The 18,145-nt window shown below is 44.3% G+C and overlaps 1 protein-coding gene across 2 annotated transcripts in view; it reads right to left on the bottom strand.

The window, feature by feature from the left end:
- SDC2 (syndecan 2) overlaps positions 1-18,145 on the bottom strand; it is an 80,355-nt gene that overhangs the window by 46,013 nt on the left and 16,197 nt on the right. The window lies entirely within an intron of this gene.

Here is an 18,145-nt window from a genome sequence, read left to right as displayed (position 1 = left end):
GTGATCCAGAAAAATACCATGGCCAGTAGTATAAAAAAACTGATGAGAGATCTAATAACAGCAAGAGAACTGTGCTCTCATCCTAAAAAATGGAATTATTACTTTAAATAGCTGACTGTTGATTATAAATTTGTTTAGTCCGTGTAACATAGCATGGATTTTAATCTAAGCGTTCAAAATATCAAGTGTTTTTTTTTAGCATCCTTCAAATTTATACTCAACATATTTTGTCACTAGCAATCTCAGCAAAACAGAGAGATGTCTTGTTATTTTAACATTTGAAATGATAAAGCATTCCTACATGTTGACTTATCTCAAATATGTAATATATAAATATATAATAAATATAAGAGCCAGTTTGGTGTAGTGGTTAAGGTGCTTGTTCTGACCGAGGCTTCCCAAGAGCATGAAGCAAACTCCTTGTCCCAACAAAAAACCCTTTTATTAATTTTACTGTGATCATTCTGATCATTCACATCCAGCAAAGTCTTTCAGGGAGAATTTACAGTCACAGACCTTATTTGTCTTGGAAAGCTGCCAGACCAATATCTGTAAAACTTGGCAAGGAGTCTCGGAGAGTCACGAACCAATTAAGTGAACTAATTGTCTCCTGCAAACTCCACTCCCCTTTTGCTCCTTTTATTTCCTGTGGAAGGGCCATTCATCATCCACCTGTGGCCTTACTCTCAAGTTGACCCCTGTTCTTTAGCTGTTCCCTTCACCTGGCAACTCTGCGCATGCAGACACTGGGAACAGGCTCCAGCTGTTCGTCTGCATCACTGATGTCTGACTCTGAAGGCAGCTGATAGCTCTGGCCCTCTCTCTGCCTCCGACACAGAGTCCTCATTAGAGCCTTCTCCAGACTCCAGACTGGCCCATGTTCCTCCCCAACCTCCTCACTGTCCGAATCAGCTGCCAGCTCTGCTGGCTGCTGGTGGGCCACAACACTGTTGGCCTACAAACACCTAGTTTGTTTGACTGTGAATTCTAGTCCCATTTTAGGCATGAAAACCAGCTGGATAGCTTTGAGACAGTTTGAAAATCTGACATTCTTGAATGGAAAATGCACAAAAGGGAACCTGAGAGAGACCATTATTGTGGTTACAATCACAAAAGAATAAGACAACAGCCTGCTCTGTATAAATTTATTGAATAAATAAAATGAATAAATGTATCATGTAGAAGTTTAAACCTTAATTCCTTTTTTATTAGTTTATAATATAAATACAAAATACAAAAGAAAATAGTGGAAAAGTAAGGGAGGGAGAAGAGAAGGGAAAAGTGTAGGGCAAAGGGAAAAAGAAAAGAAAAGGTGTTGACTTCCAACTCACTTTGGTGCAGTACAATAAGAAAATAGCATCACACCTCAACTTTTTACTTTTACATTGTAACATAAACTAGACATTTCGGTAACAACAAACCTATCTAATTGGTTTAAATTTAATTCCTGAACAAACTAAAAACATAAAATGTGAAAACATCATAACATACAAGTCATTGGAAAAAATAACTAATTGGAAATTATTTGGCTTATTGTAATATTTATTTTTAATTTTTTTTCTACCTTACTAAAAATGTCTTTCCTTCTAACATAGATTTCTCTTTCCAAGTTTATTTGAAACAAAACAATCTCTTCCCCTACAATCTCACTTTAAGGTAAAGGCAAAGGTTCCCCTCCATGCTAGTCGTTCCTGACTCTAGGGGGCAGTGCTCATCTCCATTTCAAAGCAGAAGAATCAGCACTGTCTGAAGACGTCTCCGTGGTCGTGTGGCCCACATGACTTAACGCCGAAGGTGCATGGAACGCTGTTACATTCCCACCAAAGGTGTTTCCTATTTTTTTCTACTTGCATTTTTACATGCTTTCGAACTGCTAGGTTGGCAGAAGCTGGGACAAGTAACGGGAGCTCACTTAGTTATGCGGCGCTAGGGATTCGAACCGCTGAACTGCCAACCTTTCTCATTGACAAGCTCAGCGTCTTAGCCACTGAGCCACCGCATCCCATGAATCTCACTTTAACTTGCCTAAATTCTCATCTTGTAAGTTTTTGAGAGGGATAACGTGGAATGCAAATTCATCTTTATGCAGGCACAGGAAAAAAGGAAGACAAATTCTCTATTGTCTACCTCCCCCAAAAAGATTCAAAATAATGTATTAAAAAACAAGAAATACAATCTAGTTCTCCACAGATACCTGTTCTCCTTTTGCTATAAAATATGTCCCTTGAACTATACATAATGTATGGCTTCCTGAACAGAAACAATGTTTGTAGATATATTGTTGTTCTCTTTCATTTTGTTGTTCTTTCTTTCCTTTCCACTGAGAAGGAGGTTAATTTCTCCCAGAAGAACTAGATTCCCAGTATGCAAGCACAACAAAGCTTTCAAAAGCAGTGACCTATTGTAGGTAAACAGCATTAATAAGGTCTACACAGTCTTTCTTCTACCCAGCTTCAAGAGCTTGAGATAAACCTTTGCAGCCATTACAAAGTTCTTGTGCTGTATTCATTGCCTTAAGGCTGATTTACTGATAATATTGGGCATCTAAAATACACACGGTCCGGTAACTGCATCCTAAAAGAGCAGAAATCTTACACAGAACAGAAACAGTAGTGAAGTTACAGCATGTGTATGTATTGTAGATTTTTCATTTTCACAATGCACTAGTAAATAAATTGAAAAATGCAAAGTTTTACAACCAAGTTTTCCCTTTGCCCATACAAAAGTCACACCTGCAAAAGACATAAAAATCTGTAATAAATATTTGAGCGTTTTAAAAAAATGAAAATGCTTTTCTGTGTGTGTGTGTGTGTGTGTGTGTGTGTGTGGAGTTCAAGAGCCTATGTGGGCACTTAGTATTTTACTGAAGAAGGGAAGAGAATAAAATATATTTTGAAATATTACAAAAGTGCATGTAGAAATGGGTACCAATTTGCTTCTGGGTCCAATTCAAGGTGTTGATTATCACTTTTAAACACCCTCATGAGGCCAAGTTTTACCTGGGTAACTATCTTGTCCAAATTATAACCTCCCCTCCCACCCAGCTAGACAGAGAGAGTATCAGAAGTGGTATTCTACCACCTCTTGCCCCAGTTCATCTGAACTGGTAGTGGAAATAGCAGGTGACTCTGCCTACCTACCCCGGCCAATGGTGGGCTTCAAAATTTTTACTACTGGTTATGTGGGCATGGCTTGGGGGCATGGCTTGGCAGGTGTGGCAGGGGAAGGATACTGTAAAATCCCCATTTCCTCCTAATCAGCTGGGACTCGGGAGGCAGAGAATAGATGGGGGCGGGGCCAATCAGAGGTATTATTTATTGGTTCTCTGAACTACTCAAAATTTCCGCTACCGCTTCTCCAGAACTGGTCAGAACCTGCTGAATACCACCTCTTGCCCCGGCTCTAAGGCATCCCATTTAGGCCCCTTTTTTTAGCCAAAGTGCATGCACGGAAGCCTGAACATGCACTCACATTTGCAAACCGGTAGGAAAGGTAAGTGAATACCACCCCTGGAGGGTATGCTGAAGATCCCATCATTTAAAAAAAATTCTGCTGACAGGATCCAAAAAGAGAGCTTTCTTGGCCATTGCCCCCACATTATGGAACACCTTAACCCTCAGAGTCCTGCCAGATTTCTCTGGCCTTCAGAAAGACTGCTACGAACTGGGCCTGCCAATTGTCAAAGTATGATATGCATCCCTGGGGTTGGTTGATGTTGTGAGGCTGTTCTCTCCACCATGTTAATTAAGTCTTTAACTTTTAAGTTTTGTTTTTTAACTTTGTTCTTATTTGTGCTGTTGTGCTATGCTAACTATATGTTTTTTTTATTGTCAGCCACCCTCTATCATTTAGATGATAGGTGTAGAAATATGACAAATAAATAAATAAAAATTATCTGCTAAACAATTATAGATTGAATCCATGCTGAGAAAAAATAAAATTCCCCTTAGCCCTCTAAGGATAAGAATAACTTTTGCCTTATATTTATTAGAATATATGAACACCTTTCTACATTGTTCCAGCAACCATTGCTTCCTGTCTGTGGTCTACCAAAGTTGCATAGTTTGGGGGGGGGGGGGGTAACAATAATTTTGAATCTAAGATACAAAAACTGCCAAGGAACTTCATGAAGAACTGACAAAGAAAGAAATCCAGATGTAATGCATTATTTATATTTGGGGTTTTAAATAGGGGTTTGTTAAAGTAGCCAGGATAACAAATAATGTGAAGCATGGTAGATGAGTTCTTATCAGGGCAAAAAATAACAAATTATATTGAACCTTATGGTAGTCTTTCTCAACTGATTAGCTTTAGATTAATTCAGATTGCAGGTCTCAGAATTCTCTAGTCAAATTCATATTTACCACTGAAATTAGTGAAGGTTAGTTTAGCATTGTATGAAGCAAGTCACTGTGTTTCCAGTGCTACACCGAGCAACTTAAATACTCTCCTGATATTTTGGACTATATGTCTAATAATCTCTTGTACTCAACTATAATAGCTAGTCCAAATATCTTAAGGGATCAAACTATATACTTGACAAAGTCAGCACCATTTCAATATTCAATGTATCATATTTATATAGATAAGTTTTGAGTTTAAATAGTTCACAATGGTAGTTTATAATCAGCTAATTATGGGTAGAAATGCATTCATGTGGAAAAACAACAGAAGCTCTTTAGGAACAAAGCTCAGGACAGACATGGATGGACTATTATAATTCCAGAGTTATACAAATAAAGCGACACAAGCAAGCAATTTCCGAAAGTGATTAGAAAGAAAGTATACAAATCCAGTGTCCTGACTATAAAAAGATAGCTATTCCCTCGTCTCCCAGAGTTCTTAACCCACAGAGTTCACGGTCTTGCAATCTACTCGGAAGGAGCAATTGTATGGAGCACTTATGGGTGATCTGAAGTCTTTATCTGCACAAAAATTACAAAGAGCCGATCAACTCATTGGCTCTTCATTCCACCAAGGCAGACAATTCTGCTTTTAGCTTAGCCATGTTCACTCCAACATTTCTTCAAGTTTTACAGCACAGATTTAACTGTTTGTTTTTAGGTAAGAGATCGAACATGCAAAGAGATCAGTTGTCGCATTTTAAGAAAAGGCTATAAATTACTAGAATTATTTATGCTTGTAATGAAGAGGGAAGCCATTTCTTCATATATTTCTTTTCCTTTTCTTTAATAAATTCTTATTTTTTATTTTTCTTTTAACTTTCATTGTTTTAATTTTTATCTTTTTAGTTATAATTTTAATAAAATCACTGCTTAAAAAATAACGTGGTGCCACTACATAGTACAGTGATGGTGAACCTTTTCAGCACCTGAGTGCTGAAAAAGAAGTGTGCACACGCACACGCGCTTTGCACGCTCGTCTGAGCCACAACCCAGAAGAGAAACTGCCCAGGGGGTATGTGCACTCCGGAAAATGAACTTCTGGTTTCCAGCACCAGCTTGCTAGTCTTCCAGTTACTGGTGCGCATGCACGTGCGACGATCAGCTGGCCGCATGCATGATCACACCAGGAAACGGAAGGCCAGCTCTTCCAGATTCTGGCACAGCTGAACGCACGAAGGCCAGCTGATCATCGCACACGCATGTGCGCCAGAAACCAGGAAAAGGAATCGGCGATGCCACCTTTGGCAGGTGACATGGCTCCATGTGCCACTTCCAGTGTTGTTGAAAAATCCAACTCTCTAACCTCTCTGAAAAAACAAGACAAACTATTTATATTTGCAATGTAGGCTGCACCCTTTGGGTAACTATCTCAATTCTTTGTGCGTGGTAAAACAATTCAGAAAAAGAGAAACACAAAAGCAGGCATTAATACAGATCCCAAACAGAAAAGATTTAATTCTTGGAAAAGTTTCTCAAAAGTCTTGGGAACATTATTTAGTTCGGAAGATAATATTCAAAATAATATTTTAAAGGCCATGTTTTTTATCTACTTCCCTGCTTTCTTTACTCTTTTTTTAAATAAAAACCTTCATGCCAACCACATTACAAGGAGATTTTACTGATTTTACTGATTTTCAGTCAGCATCAGACACTTATCTATTTTTGAGAGCGGGTGGAATCCACCAAGAAACAGTTAATGTCCAAGATGTACCAGTTTTGAGTTAACTTGATACATTCTATTATAGAATTCCTTTTGGTACCCTTATTCTACGGGACGCAGTGGCTCAGTGGCTAAGACACTGAGCTTGTCGATCAGAAAGTTCAGCAGTTCGGCAGTTCGAATCCCTAGCACCACGTAACGGAGTGAGCTCCTGTTACTTGTCCCAGCTTCTGCCAACCTAGCTGTTCAAAAGCATGTAAAAATGGAAGTAGAAAAATTCGAGCCACCTTTGGTGGGAAGGTAACAGTGTTTCATGCACTTTCGGCATTTAGTCATGCCACATGACCATGGAGACATCTTTGGCTCTTTGGCTTTGAAATGGAGATGGGCACTGCCCCCTAGAGTCAGGAACAACTAGCACATATGTACGAGGGGAACCTTTACTTTACCTTTATCTTTATTCTGATTTTTTTAAGAAGACTTAGGAAGTTGCTGGAGTTCTGCTAAAGATATTTACTCCTAAGTAATCTGACTTTTGTTAGCTTTCAGTAGACAGACTGAATATATTTAAGGCAAGATTGTCTCACTGATGTTTGAGCGACTTCCTACTCTAAACTTGGTACCTTCCAGATTTGCTACACCATCTCTTAGCGGCTTTCTTTAATTGAAGTCTGATGCATTTGGCAGGTACCAGGTTGGAAGAAAGATGGTCTTCTGAGTTAATACATTGTTCAAAGTTCAGAATGTTCATAAGCACGTTCTCAAACAGCAGCTGCTGAACTGGAGATAATCCATCAAGAGTTGTGTTATGAAGTCTCTGTTCTCTCTTGCTGAGCAAGACAGTTTGGCAGTTGGCCTGAGATTGTTAGACCGTATGTTCCAGACACATTATATGCTTTTGACTGATGCTTCTGACTCAGCGAAAGCTATGAATTTGGAGCCTTTTCTACTGCAAATATAGCATCCTTTTATGGTTTTCCAGGAAAGGAAAGGAAAGGAAGGGAAGGGAAAGGAAAAAGGGAAGGGAAGGGGGAAACTCAATACTATTAGTACGATTTTAGTATTTTTTATATGATCTAAATGTGCCTTGACATGAGATAAAGATAAACATTAGAGAAGATGCCAATTAGATGGAAAATATGAAAATCATAGCTTATGCCAACCTTCTTTGACTAGGTTCTCTTCAGTTGGGGGTAGCAAATGTGAATTGAGTTATGCTGGCCACATGGCCACAGAAGGACAATGCTGGTTCCCTTGGCTAAGAAACAGAAATGAACATCGCTCCCTAGAACATCGCCAACCACCAAATGCTTAAGTGTTCTTTACACATCATATCCTATGAATAGCACCCCCACACTACTGCTTGCATTACCTTCCACTTTCAAGCACCTGCATGGAAGGCTGAAGCAAAGGTGGCCAAACACAATAAATGCAGACATGAAAGTTGCCCAGTTGGACCAGGATGCTGTGCCGGAATGGTGCAGGAATGTGCACCATTGTGCAGGAATGGTGTTCACCAACCCAAAAAGTGAACCCTGCACCTGCGGGGATAACACCATGATGATGATAATGATGACAATGATGATGATGATGATTCTTTGATATCTCTTGCTTACTCCCTCTATTTCTGCTGATCTAATATTGCATCTGTTGATGACTAGGAAAAGAGATTTAAAATACATCGTTCTGCAAATAAGGAGCTGAGGAAAAAGATCTCTTTTAAATAAACACATCATTAGAAGTAAAGAGAACATCCCAAAATTCGCCCTTAAACAGGCACCTGCAGAATGGCATACAAATGTACGTTCTTGTTATTCAGGTATGGAGCAAACTGTTTCAATTCACCCTCCATTCACAAAAGCTTCAAGCAAACAAATCTTTCATAATAAAGGCTAATTGACAACTGCAGAGCATCAAATGAGGGACTGCCACAACTTAATTGTAGGTCAGTTCTCTTAAGCTTCATGCTATATTTAACATTAGCCCAGCAAAGGCTGCTGCTTGCGCCAAAGGCTCTATAGCAAAGTTTTGTGTATAAAGAATACATGAAAAAATTACCTCGACTTTTCTAACAAATAAATAAGAAAAAAGCCAGATTGCACCTTTTCTCACAACAATAGGTCATGACTTCTCTAAATGGCTCCATTTAAAGACATTGTTTAGAATATAGATAAAGGGCTGTTTGATAGATTCAAAAGAGTTATCTAAAAAATAAGTTTATATATAACTATTGCCAGAAAAATAGATGATAGCTAATTTCTTATGGACAGTTTAATCACCTCTGTTCCACAAAATAAGTAATCAAAAAAGGATCCATTGAAATGTATATGAGGAATTTGCATTTTTGGGGCTTTCCAAAAAAGCAACATGGTAAAATTTAGCTTTGAAAAAGGGGATCAGGTAATAGAACATTCTTCCAAGTACCCTTTTCAAGGAGAACTCACTCCTGTACTCCCTAGGGCTCGAGTCCTAGATTCCAGTTGCTGGCAAAAACTTCCTAGGGGTAAGAACTATTCAACAGTTAATCAACTAGTGAACGCTCAATTTCCAGAAATGCTCAAGGAGAGACAAGACCGCAATCTATCAAGATGCTTTAATTTGGATTCTTGCGCTAAGCAGAAACCAGGACTCAGAAGCCTAAAAGCTTTTTTAAACCCTAAATAATCAACCTTATTTTTTTTATCTCTTTCAAGCCAAAGGGGAGGCTGCACAACCATTATTCTCCTAGCCAACTATTATCTCAGCAACTGCTTCATAGGGTGGGGTGGGAGAGAAGATAATACTAAAGATAGGAGCCAATATTTATTTCCAATGTATTGGAAGCAAAATTTACTTCAAGAAAACTGGAAAGACTATGTGCTATCTTATATTTGTCTACTTTATTTATACTTTTGTCCAGAAGCCCAAGAGGTCATGCAAAGTATTCTCTCTTTCCCAAAACAACACTGAGAAATAAATTGGGTTGAGAGTGTATCTGGCCCAAAGTCACCCAGTGGGTTTCCAAGGCTGGGAGAGACTCAAAGCTTTGTCTTCTCCATGCCAGTTCAACATTTCAACTAGTGCACCACATTAACAGATCTCTTCACCATTATAAATCATTCTTCCCCCAATTTATTCCCTTCTAAATTACCATATTTTTCAGAGTATAAGACGCACCAGAATATAAGACGCACCCAGGTTTTGAAGAGGCAAATTAAAAAAAAAAGTTTTTGCACTCTGCAAATCTCCCAAAAATGGCCTGTTTTTCACGAAAATGGGCCCATTTTTTTTTAAAAAAGGGCATGAATAGCCCTAAGGAGGCTTGTAGAGTGTTTCAGGGTTGGGGGGGCAAAAAGGAGCAAAAAATTGTCCATTCTTTGCTCATTTCTGCCCTCCCCAGCCTCCAGGAGCTCTCTGAAAACCTTCTGCAAGCTATGCACAACCATTTTGGTGAAGGAGCGGGGTTTCAGGAGGCAAATAAATGCTGTATTCAGTGTATAAGACGCACCCAGATTTTCAACCTCTTTTTTGAGGGAAAAAGGTGTGTCTTACACTCGTACGGTAATTGACAGTTTAATTCTCAAGACTTCAAGCCAGCTTCAATGTCTCCAGAAGGTATATGACTAAATCTGAGCCATAACATAGTCCATAGTAAGATAAAGGTTCCCCTCGTACATATGTGCTAGTCATTCCTGACTCTAGGGGGCAGTACTCATCTCTGTTTCAAAGCCGAAGAGCCAGCACTGTCCAAAGATGTTTTGGTGGTCACGTGGCTGGCATGACTAAATGCCAAAGGCGCATGGAACAATGTTACCTTCCCACCAAAGTGGTCCCTACTTTTCTATTTGCATTTTTAAGTGCTTTCGAACTGCTAGGTTGGCAGAAGCAGGGACAAGTAACAGGAGCTCACTCGGTTACGTGACACTAGGGATTCGAACTGCCAAACTGCTGACCTTTCTGATAGACAAGGTCAGTGTCTTAGCATCAAGTATTTTGACAAAAATAAGGACAGCATTTGCATTATGAAGTCTCTGCATCCATGCCATCATTTTCATGTAATCTTGATTTCCTGAAGATGCCTCTACATTATGCCCCCCTAGGAGCTGTAAAACAGCATTTGGAGGGTCCTGGGCAAAGAAAACTATCATATATTAATCACAAAAGTTACAATATTGCCCGTTTCTGAGTTCTCTGTCATATTAATGACATCAAATTTAAATCTCTGCTTCTCTATGTCTTATTATTTTATTCCCATTTTGTCTTTGGAGATCGTTGATTATGCTATTTACATTATCTATTTCTGAGGAAATATTTTAATCAACACCAAATCCCTCATCACTGGAGGGATATTGTGGTGATTAAAATATCCCTATATTTATATCTCTATATTATAAATATCCCTATATTTTAATCAACATATTTTTACAGATTTATGCTTTGGATGGGAATACTGCATGAAACTTTGTGCAGTATTCAGACCTAGAGTGTATTCTATACCAAATGCAAAATACGAAAAGAAAATAATAATACCAAACAGCACAAAGAACACTGATCTGGGGGGGAAAAACACTGGGGAAAAAAACCAAGCTTTGATTTAGTCACACCTCAGCCTCTTCTAACATAAGAGGCACTGATTCAACTGTTAAGCAGAATGTTACTTATAAAAACTATGAAGTAAAGATACAAAGGGAGAAGGCAGTGTTTAAAGAAAGTTCAGAATCCATCTTCTGTATTTTCGGAAAGACTGAAAAATCTTCTTTTCAAAAAGATGCACTTGACTCTTGCTTGTTTTAATCTTTCTTATTTTACTCACTGCCCCAACCTTCTACTTCAGACAATAGATTGGGCAGAATCCCACCAAGCAAAGCACAAGTAAATAAACATGTTTTTGTTAAAATGCTAAATGCTCTTTTTTGCATCTTGGAGCGAAGGGAAGGGACGCGACAAGCGGGTATGCGACAGCAACCTTTATTGAGAACAGAGTGACTACGATTCAACGTGGCGTGGTTCGCGCCAAACATTTATACCCCCGGGTTTGAACGAGGAGCCAATGGGGCGTCGAGTAGCTCGACCAATCGGGGCGAGGGTTGAATCGGCTCCGCCCGGGAACCAATCAGAAGGGGAGTCCTTTATCCCCGCGCTTGTATTTCCCGCGCTAGTATTCAACACCCCTCCCCCCCCTAGTCAAAGAGTTCCCTTAGGAGGGCAAACATAGTCTTGTAAGTAGGTGGGACGGCGACGTTCTCGTCCCGACCTTCGTAGCTCCCCGGCGGTTGTCGTCGGGGGGGGTGCCGCCGGCGGAGGTGTGTCTGTGGCGGGGCGGTGACTCTGCGACGCGGTCTCGAGAGATAGCGCTGGCCCCCGGCCCTGTGCCCAATGTCCATTTGTCCGGGGTGGCGTCTCCGTGGCAACAGGAGTGTCCGACAGCGGCCCCGCGCAGTCTGGTTGGGGTGTAGGTTCAGAGTCTCGATAAGGGCTTCGAGGAAGGGAGTAGCCGGGTGAGGCGCGTCTGTCCGAAAAGTTCGTATCGGCTGGTCCCCCGTTCCCCGGGTGGAGGCGGTCCATTGGGGGGGAGGTCATCGAGGGTGGCTCGTGCTGAGAGTGGGTGTCTGAGAGGCTCGGGCCGTCTGTTTCCGTGGGGAGGCGTCGCCTTAATTGGTCCACGTGGCGCCTCCATTGTGTTCCGTCGGCCAGAGCGACCCTGAAGGAACAGGGGCCGGTCAGAGCTGTGATGGTTGCGGGAACCCACCGTGGATCCCCAGAAAAGGAGCGGGCCCATACAGTATCCCCTAACTTAAACGCGTGGGAAGGGAGGGCCCCCAGGTTGCTCGGCAGATCCCCTGCGTAAAGTGGATGGAGCCTGTCTAGGGAGGTTCGCAATCTCCTACCCATCAAGAGCTCCGCGGGACTTTTATTAGTCGTTGGGCAGGGTATGGAGTGCTGGCTCAAGAGGTAAGCTGCCACTCTTTCTTGCCAGTCGCCCTGGTCCATGCGGCCCAAGGCTTCTTTGGCTGAGCGAACTGCGCGCTCCGCCCGGCCGTTACTAGCTGGGTGATAAGGGGCTGTGGCTGCGTGTCTGATTCCTTGTTCGGCCAGGAATTCTTGGAACGTGGTGGAGGTAAACTGGGGCCCATTATCTGAGACTATCACATCTGGTAACCCATGGGTGGCGAACATCTTACGAAGGGCCCTCACTGTACTCTCTGCTGTGGTGGAGGTCATGATTACCAGCTCTACCCACTTGGAGTAAGCATCGACTACTATCATGAAGTTTCGGCCGTGGAAGGGGCCGGCGAAGTCAATGTGTAAACGGGACCATGAGCCTCTAGGGATTTCCCACTCCCGGGGGGCAGCTGTGGGGGGATTCGGCCTAGAGTTTTGGCAGATCCTGCAGCGGCCTACGTAGTCTGCAATTTCCGAATCTAGCAAGGGCCACCACACATAGCTACGGGCTAAGGCTTTCATTCGCGCTATGCCTGGGTGGTTTTTGTGGAGTGCGGGCAGGATTCGTGCCCGCAGGGCTGTGGGAATCACTACCCTGTCCCCCCAGACAAGACAACCCCCGTGTAGGGTGAGTTCTGCTTGTCGTGCTTTAAATGGTCGGAATCCTTCCGCTACCTTTTCCGTGGGCCACCCCCTCAAAACCCATGAAGCTACTTGGGATAGGATGGGGTCGGCCTTTGTGCAAGCTGCGACGTCCGCGGCAGAGACGGGGAGGTCGGATTCGGCGATGGACAAAATAGAGAGAGCGGGCACGTGGGCTGTGTCCGTCTCTGGCAAGGGGCAACGGCTCAGGGCGTCTGCGTGCCCTAGCTGCTTACCCGGACGGTATAACAGCGTATACGAATACGCCGTTAGGAACTCCGTCCAGCGTGTCATGCGGGGAGACAAAATGGGGGGGGTTGGCTTGTCGCCTGCCAGTAGCCCCAGGAGTGGCTTGTGATCCGTGACAAGGGTGAAATTCCTACCATAGAGGTAGTCATGGAACCGCTTAATGCCGGACACTGCAGCCAGGGCTTCTTTATCGATTTGGCTGTAGTTCCGCTCCATGGAGGAGAGTGTCCGGGAATAGAAGGCTATGGGGGCCTCTGAGCCGTTCGGGAGGGCATGGCTCAGGACCGCCCCTATGCCATAGGGAGAGGCGTCGCAAGTCAGAACTAGGGGCATCCTGTCGCTATATTGAATTAGGACTGCCGACGAGGTCAAAATGTCCTTTATAGCCGCGAACGCGTGCGCTTCACGGCTACCCCATTGCCAGGCCGCTGACCGGTCAAGCAGTCGGTGTAGCGGCTCGGCCAGCGACGCCTTGTGGGGAATAAACGGGGCGTAGAAATTTAAAAGCCCCAGGAACGCCTGCAATTCCGCCCTAGAGGTGGGTGCAGGTGCGTTCTTGATGGCGGCAACTTTGGAAGGAGTGGGGTGGATGCCTTGGGCATCAATGAGGAAACCCAAGAATTCTACTTTGGGAACAGCAATTTCGCATTTGCTGCGCTTTAGTTTCAGTCCTGCCTCCCTAAAACGTGTGAGGACCTCCCGCAGTATTTTCAGGAGTTCCGAGTGGCAGGGGGCTGCGACCAGGACGTCGTCGAAGTAGGGAACGACGCCTGGGAGCCCGTGGAGCAACCGCTCCATGAGGCTCTGAAAAATCCCCGGGGCAACCGAAACGCCGAATTGGAGACGGCGGCAACGGAAGGCCCCGCGGTGGGTGACGATGGTCTGGGCTGTAGCCGCATCGTCGTCTACGGGCAGCTGCTGGTAGGCCTGTGCCATATCTAGCTTGGCGAAAATGCGGCCTTGCCCTAAGGAGTGGAGTAGGTGTTGCACTACGGGGACCGGGTATGGATTTGCCTGCAGGGCCAAATTGATGGTCGACTTATAGTCGGCACATATTCTCACCGATCCGTCGGGTTTGACCGGGAGGACTATGGGGGTTTCCCAACGGGCGTGGTCTACGGGCTCGATTACCCCCTGCTCTATAAGCTTATCAAGTTCGGCGTCTACCTTTGCTCTCAATGCGAAGGGGACCCTGCGTGCCTTCAGCCTAATGGGAGCGACCTGGGGATCGAGGCAGAGGGAAATGGGGGTGCCCTTGTAACAGCCCAATTTCCCATCGAACACATCTGCGAACTCGTCTAGAACGCTATCTACGGTGAGGGGAACTACCCTGTGCACCCCCTCTATGGTGAGGCCCAAAGCGGGAAACCAATCCAACCCAAGGAGAGCGGGCAGATCGTTCCTGACGATTAGAACTGGGAGTTTCCCCTTAAAGTCTCCGTATTCCACTCGGATGTGGAATATTCCTGCCGTGGGAATCCCGTTTCCCTGGTAGTCTAGGAGGGAGACCCCGACGGGGCGCAATTTGCTCTGGGGAACCCCGGGACAAAGGCGGGAAAACAGGGCCCAAGATAGGAGAGAACGGGAAGACCCGGAGTCCACCTCCATTCGACAAAGCTGACCTTCGAGACGGACGGCGGTGCTGATTTTGCGATCGCCGGCGGGAACGTGGGAAGCCTGGTAGACCACGCAGTCGGCGCTGGAGGGCTGGTAGGTTGAGTGGCAGTCCTCAACTCGCCTCGCAGGACGTGGCTGTTGGCGGCGTTGCGGTGCCTGGCGCTGGTCGCTGGGCTGCATGAACGATGGGGCTGGCACGAGAGCCCGGCAGACCCTGGCGAGGTGTCCTTCTCCTCGGCAGCGGCGGCAGACGGCAGAACGGAACGGGCAGGATGTGCGGCTGTGGCGGCCGCCGCATCCGCGGCAAAGTGCGTTTGAGGCTGGCTGAGCTGGCGTCGGTGGTTGCTGGTGTGGCCTCCGCTTCGGCTGCGTCCTCATTTGTCCGACGGTTTCCTCCTCCTCGTCTTCAGCAGGAGAGAGGTCGTCGACGAGGTTCGTCTGGGTGGAAGGCCCCGCGGCGGTTTGCGCGGGGGTTTTCAGCTGGAGGCGTTCGATGTCGGCCGTGGATTGTTCGGAGAGCTCCGCTGCTCGTGCGGTCTCCACGGCTTGCACCAAGGTGATTTTGTGGTTCCGGAGCATGCGGCTGCGCAAATGTGCGTCGCGGACCCCGCATACAAACTGCTCTACGAGGTTCTCCTCCAGGTCTGCAAAATCGCACTGGGCGGCCACGGTGCGCAAAGCCTCTAGAAACTGGCTGATGGATTCGTTGGGCTTCTGCACTCGGCGGCGGAAGGTGAAGCGGCGTGCGATCAGAGAGGGTGAGGGAGCATAGTGGTTCCTCAGCCTGGACATCAGCTCGTCCCACCCGAGTTTGTAGGCTGGCCTCGGGGCGGCCAGGGCTCTCGCAGAGGCGAACATGGAAGGCTCACAGCAAGACAAGAAGAAACTGCATTTCTCCTCGTCGGTCTGTGCCTGGTTCCTCGCTGCGATTAAGTAGCACTCGAAACGCTCCATGAAGCCGTCCCATGATTCTCCGGCGGATCCGAATGGCGCGAAAGGAGGAAGCGCTGATGCCATCGTGGTGTGGAGCCGGAGAGGGGAGGAAGAGGACGGAGAATTTTTTTTGCGTTCACTGCCGGAGTTCTCAGCCTGAGATAGCGTTCGTGCTGATTCAGACGCGGTGGCAGCTGGCTCGTTCTACTCCGTGGTCGCGGGAATCGGGATCCCACCTTCGTCGCCAGTTTTGCATCTTGGAGCGAAGGGAAGGGACGCGACAAGCGGGTATGCGACAGCAACCTTTATTGAGAACAGAGTGACTACGATTCAACGTGGCGTGGTTCGCGCCAAACATTTATACCCCCGGGTTTGAACGAGGAGCCAATGGGGCGTCGAGTAGCTCGACCAATCGGGGCGAGGGTTGAATCGGCTCCGCCCGGGAACCAATCAGAAGGGGAGTCCTTTATCCCCGCGCTTGTATTTCCCGCGCTAGTATTCAACACTCTTCCTCACCCAATTTAGGAAAAATCAGAAGGCCTCCCCGTGATATCACCTCATCTACTCTGCATCTAAGATCTGTACCTCATAACAATGTGTTTATGCTTTTCGCCAGTTCTTCAAAATATCAAAACTACTCTAATATACTTTGCTCTGCTCTCATTTCATCTAAGTATTATTCTGCCTCAGTGCTGAAGCTAATGGGATTTCTCCTGCTTCACTGTGCTGATACATACACTGAGTTCCTGTCAAATTTGGAGAGGGTGGGAACAGGCTGACAGGTGGCAGGGAATCAACTCTTTAACCCAGTGCAATCATTGATGGGGCATCTAAAAACACTGCTTCTCTCCCTGCTTCTCTTGCTACTTGTGCTAGGAGGGATAAGCAGAGGAATTTGGGAGAGCTGGCTCTCTGTTTTGTTTTTTTGCCAATTCTCTTAAGAGGAAGATAAGTAGGGTAAAACAAATGGATGGGTACAGAAAGAGAATCTTGCATGATGGAATCCTGTTCTGCCATGAGCAGAACAGACCTAGGAAAAAATGCCCAGAAGCTACAGGGGCATAAAGCAATCAAAAGAAAGTGTAGACTATATTCTCACCATCATAATGCTGTAAATTGCATTTATGATAAAGCTTGTTTTGGGAGAAGAAGAAAAACATTGCTTTCATATTGGATCAGGTAAATATTAACAATTGGGGATGAGACATAGACATTGCCAAGAAGATCTCAAAAAATGTCAAGTGGTATCCTCAGCCACAAAAGACTGCCCATTCATATCACATTCTTGACATTCTACTTGCATTACATGATTGGTAATTGGTAATGCCTTCAAGTCAACCTAGACATCCCTAATTTAGCACCACCCAGATTACAGAAGTTGCCATATTATCTATCTATCTATCTATCTATCTATCTATCTATCTATCTATCTATCTACCTACCTACCTACCTACCTACCTACCTACCTACCTACCTACCTACCTACCTACCTACCTACCTACCTCCCCCCCCCAAATTAAGACCTGATGCCTTTTTTGGCAAAAAAAGACACGGTCTTATTTTCAGGGAAATAGGGGTATTTATATAATAAAAATTACACTATATTGTATTGCATATGTTATATTATACAACACTAAATTATATTACACTACACTACATTATATATTATATTATTATACTATATTATATTATCCCGCCTCTATTATTTTTACAAACAACTCGTGAGGACAAAATATCAATACATCTTCTTCCTCCTCCTATTTTCCCCATAACCACTCAGTGCGACAACTTGGATTGAATGATGATCATCACTCATTATGCCATTATGATATTCAATCTGAATTTTTCAGAAAAAAATTTTTACAAAACAAATACAGCATTTTTTTAGAATACAATGGAACACTGTAAATATTACTAAGTAATAGTAATGTATCATTCTTACGACAGTACTGTATAATATCACTCATGCTACTATAATTTGAAAACTATTTAAATAAGTGCTGTAACAACAATTTACTTAGTCTGCACTCATGAATGCAAACAAAATGAGTGGTGTGAAAAAAAAACCGAGCAATCTGAACGAATATCTCTGCATACGGGAGAACAGAGCTGTGCAATAATATCTTCTGTGGGAGAGATATATAAGCTCCAATGGGCATTTATTTAACAAACTTGGCATTCTGACAAGCATAAATAGTAAAGCAAAAAGTGCTTCTACAGAGAGCTAATTATAGCATATTTGTATTTTTCAGCCTCTCATTGCAGAAAATAATATAAGAATACTTTGATGTTTTTTGCAGGGGGAAAAAAAACCTTGGATGAGGTTGCTGAATCTTGCAATCCACATTATGTTATTAAGGGTAGCCCAAGAGAGAATTGTTATTCAGGATTCAGGAAACAGTATCAATCCTAGATCTCACATCTAGCTAATCTTCCAATCTTCCTGCAAAATAGATCAATATTAGTACAGTAGCTTGCCTAAAGCCCTCTAGAACAGTAACGGCTAATCTTTTCGGCACAAAGTACCGAAACTGGAACACGGACTTGTGCACCAGAGTGCCGGAACCTGGAAGAGAGAAACTGGCCGCCGTACACATGTGCACTGGCCAACTGCTGTTTTGGGTTCCATCGCAAGCATGCGTGCTGGCCAGCTGCTCTCTTCTGGGTTCCAGCATGCATGTACACAATGGAACCCGGAAGAGCAGCCGGCGAAGGG

Source organism: Thamnophis elegans, chromosome 8, assembly GCF_009769535.1.
Source record: "Thamnophis elegans isolate rThaEle1 chromosome 8, rThaEle1.pri, whole genome shotgun sequence".
In the NCBI taxonomy this organism is placed as follows: domain Eukaryota; kingdom Metazoa; phylum Chordata; class Lepidosauria; order Squamata; family Colubridae; genus Thamnophis; species Thamnophis elegans.
Note: the sequence above shows the minus strand (reverse complement) of the source record. Positions and strands in the feature narration are given on the sequence as shown.